This window comes from Falco biarmicus, chromosome 9, assembly GCF_023638135.1.
Source record: "Falco biarmicus isolate bFalBia1 chromosome 9, bFalBia1.pri, whole genome shotgun sequence".
Lineage (NCBI taxonomy): Eukaryota > Metazoa > Chordata > Aves > Falconiformes > Falconidae > Falco > Falco biarmicus.
The window spans coordinates 33,546,865-33,551,453 of NC_079296.1; positions in this window are offsets into that span (position 1 = coordinate 33,546,865).

The window sequence follows — 4,589 nt, forward strand, 5'->3', positions numbered from 1 at the left end:
AGGCGGAGCGGAGCCGCCGCCCCCCGCCTTCCACTTGCCTCTGGGGCCGCGCCGCGGCGCGGGGGCTGGTAGCCCGGCGGGGTGGCGGCCGGGCCCGGGCGGGGCTGCGGGGGCGGCAGAGGCCCTGGTGGAGTCAGGAGGGCGGCTCCCCTCGGGCCGGGCTGCCTCCCCCCAGCGCTGCACCCGTGCGTTAAAATACCTTCTTGCCCCATTTCGGGCCCTTCGCGACGCTAAAGACCCTGATCCTCTCCCCTCTTTCACCTATTTGGGCAGGGCTTGGCCCTCAACGTGGGCCATATTGTCCTTCTCCACACCAGCCAATCCATTAGGCAAGTGAGGCCAAGAAGGGGCTTTCAAGACTGTGTTTGGCTCTTTTTACCTAAAAGCCGTTAAATACCACTCAAAAGTACAGGCAGCGCTGCTGTGGGAGGGATTGTGGGCCGATGCTGCCAAGGATTGCCCTGCAGGTCAAGGGCGATGTGGGGTGTCAGGTCTTTTTAACACGGTTTATGGGTACCCAGCAGGAGCGGGTTCAGGTGGAAACACGCAGCTGTGGAAAAGACAGGAGTGAGGGTATGAAGTTTGCAGCTGGGGACACTTCCAGCCAGGCGCGGTGTCCGGAGAGCCACCAGTGCTGGTTATAATTCTCACATCCTGCTGGCACCACTGGGGGTATGGCATGACGGCACTGTAATGACCTATCCAGAAAAGCTTAGAAAGGCTTAGCAAAGCAAAGAATAAAAAGAGGCATCCTGTGGATAAGCCTGAGCATGATGGTGACTCATCGGGTTATAAAACAGTTTGGGCTAAAGCCTAAGCAAAACATCCCCAGTGCTGATGATACCCATTTCCAAGAAACCCCTCACTGCTGTATAGGCATTGGCTTGTAACTAATGAAACTGAGTTATCTGTAGGAGAAGCAAGGCTTGAGGTTAACAAAAACATCTCAAGTCTCAGGAAAAGGGCTTAGCTTTTGGCCTGCAGCATGTCCTGGGCAGACCTATGTTTTATACGCAGAAAGATCAGTTACTTTACTCCCTGCCTACACAGTCATGCTATTGGTCATACAGCTGAGAATTTTCACTGAATAAATAGATTTTCATTATATATTTAGCCAGCTAGTGAGATTCTATGGGAAAGTATGTCTCACCTGTCTCCCACCTCATCAATAACCAAAACAAAGTGTTAATGCAATGATATGCTAAGGCTCGAACAGTTAGAGTAGGCAAAGCCTTTAGAGCTGAGAGAGAAAGGGGAAAGAAAAGTATACGAACAAGTTAGTGTTTTAAAGCTTCTGGGTGAAGTTATGGGCTCTCTGTTGAATCAGAGTGGTGTGACAACTGTCTCCCAGTGATGTACAGGGCTACTTGCCATGTATCCTGGTAGCTTTGGGAAAGGAAATATAGTACAGTATGCAAACTAAATTATCTTGTTGAAGGCTTTGGCTCAACCCTCTGTAGTGTGAAAGGTTACTTCTTATCAAGCACAATGGAGACTTTTAGTGTATATAGCAAAATCACTGCTGACAGTGAGGATTTTGTTCTGTATGTTTCACAGAGATGCAACTAATAAGGGGTTGGATTTGTGATCTCTTAATACCTAGCAGCAAATAATGTCAGCTGTCAACAACTTAATCTCACTTGAGAGGTAATGTACTCAGTTGTTCTGTTGGGGCTTCTGTTTCAGCTGCCCCTCAGTCACAGTACAAAGTACTTCACTGTTTCTGTCACTGTTTGCGGCCTGCTTGTCCGAGCCTCGCCCAGCATGCTGCTTTTTCTGTGCTTGGGTCCTGGGGCAGTTGCAGGTAGACACCAAACAAGTACAATGCTGAGAGGCAGACACATTTGGCACTCATAACCTAAGTTAAATTTCTATCTCCCCTTTAGAGATCTGAAGTATCAAAATGATAACTTCAGGGATGAGGAACAAAATCTGATTCTCTGTCAGGACGCTTTTTGAACAAGCACACAGAAACCTAACAGTGTATTTCCAGTTCTGCATAGGATATGGCCAGTTCCTAGACTTTTCATATTTAAAATATGAAAGGAGTGTTTTCATGCATAAAGTGATTTTACACCAGTATTCCTCCACCCCAGTCTCTATTATGGCCTCTATCACCAAGACCCTACTGCTGTCCTTAAGCTAGAGGATCTGAAAGAAGGGGGAACAATCCCATGGTAATTCAGAAGACCATCTCCCCAGTGGAACACCCACTGCACCTCATTTTAATTGCTAGCACATTAAGCAGATAAACAAACTCTCAATGATTGCATATGCATTTCACTGGTTATGGAGCTGTTCTGGAAAGGGCTCAGGTTAAACACAGAAAATACAAGTTTGTGCAAGAAGGTGTGGCTAGTAGCTAGTTATTGTTTAAAAAAAAGGACACCATCTACTATAAAACAGTGGCAATTCAAAATCAGTGAGACAAAAGTGTTTTGATCATTTGGCTAGTACAGTACATCTTTTAGATGTAGGTGGTTCCTCAAAAATTATTCTGGGAGCCTTCCAATTTTACAAGGCTGGAGTAAATTTCTAAGTAAGCATTTCAAGGCCAGCACAGAGAAACAATTTTGATTTTAGTTTGAAAACAGATCCAGAGGGGAAAAAGTGTAAATACTCCATTGTAATTTCATATGATCTTCTTTAGTTTGTATTACGCATAGCTAACCACAAGTCATTTCTAGTGTATCATCTTTTATAACAAAATCAGCACAGAACTACATACAGTGCAGTTTTCAGAAAATACTGACAAGTTTTTTTGAAACCTATTGAGGGTATTTTATAAAACACCAAGAAAAATATAAATTCCATCTTCTACATAATTATTCGCTGTAATGAATCTGTATTTGGTTTTAGTAGGAAAATGACTTCACGTATCACAGCAGTGTGAACAAGAGCTTGTGTGTGTGAGGAACAAAAGAGAACTCAGATTTTAAAAATGTGAATTTAAAAGGTAATTAAATAAAAACTGATTTGTGATCACATTTTTGTTCCAGAAAGGGATTTCTGTGTCCTGAATTGTCAAATGAAGAGAGTTACCCCACACTGTGATCCCTTACTTGCTTTTATCACATTAAATTGTCAGATCCTATCATATCATATTACATTTTCAGTTTTGTATTCTGAACGGCTTTCATGGGTTTTTTTCTATGTATCTATTAAGACAGGGAAAATCTTATCAACAACATTGTTCTATAAGGAGTCACCTCTAATTAATTTTCCCTTCTTGGTATGTTTTTGAAAACATTAAAAGAAAGACCTGCTTTTAAAACATGTTCCATATTTGATGGAGCCTGTATCCATAGAAGCTTTTATGACCTCTGGTCACATCGGAAATTTTTGATATTTCTCTGCTGAAAATGCTGTTTATTTGAATGGTTGCACATGAAGCTGGGCTCTTTTCAGACTTTCTGTGCAGGGTGTTTGTCACCTTCAGAAATAAAGAAAGACCAGATGAGTTGGATGCATAGTGCCCATGCAGCTAAATTGAGGTATGTGAACATCATTGCTCAGATAGCTCCATGATGTGTCAGAGACAAACCGGCCAAGTGAGTTAGAAATAGGGTAGGTACCAACCTGCCTGATGCCACTTAATCAAGTGCAGCCTCTGGGTGCTGAAAATACCACTTTTCCTCCTTCAGAGCTTTTCCTTACATAGAGCATTATCTTCTCTCTGGAGAATAGCTCCAGTTCATACCCCAAAACTCTGTACAAAGCATTTACATAACAGTCAAGTTGCCGTTTTCACCCTCTACAAGTATTGCAATGCCCTTTTTTAGTTCTTGGTGTCTTCTTTATGTTTAAATTAGAAGCCAAAAAAATTGCAAACAGCCCGCTCCAAATGCAGCTCTATCAATCTGTTTTGTCCTCCTTCTTCCTTTCTTTCTGTCTTTAAGTATGGTGATACTGGGGGTGGTTAATTCATAAGCCACATTTCCATTCTCCAGCATTTTTTTTTTTTTCTTACAGTGCAGTCAAGTATGTTTCAAAGAACTGTCCTGGATAATTTCCTTATCTCTGCTTCTTCTACGGATTTTCCTTAGAGGTGAATCAATTTCCAAACCAAGCTAAAAAAGTTAATGAGAAAGTTAAAGCACTAACCTCTTCTGAAAGCACCTTTTCTCTTCTAAAGCCTTCCTGTTCCTCAGTGTTTTGATGACCTGTAATTACCATTAATGGCAATATATTTCTTTAGCAGTCAAAGGGCAGAGAAAACATTTACATATGTCCCCACCTCAGTTTATGCTATTAGCTGGTCTTTTCAGGAGTGAAGAAACTGCTCCCATTGCCAGTCTGAGCATGCAGATCATTCAAATAATACAGAATTCACTGCCTGCGCTGTAGAAATGAGGAATGGTTCTAGGTTTCAGCACTCCATATAATACTTTTAAAACCAATGATATTAATTACATGGGCCAGGGAGGAAAAGGTGTTGGCCTCTAATTTTTGATTCCGCTTTCTTTCTCATGCAACCTGTTCTTTCATTTTTCTTTAATTTCAAGGAACAGATCCCCAAGCAAGGATCTCTTCCTGCTGGCTGGCAGCCATTCTTTATTATCTCGTGCTTTTAGGAGAAGAAATAGGAG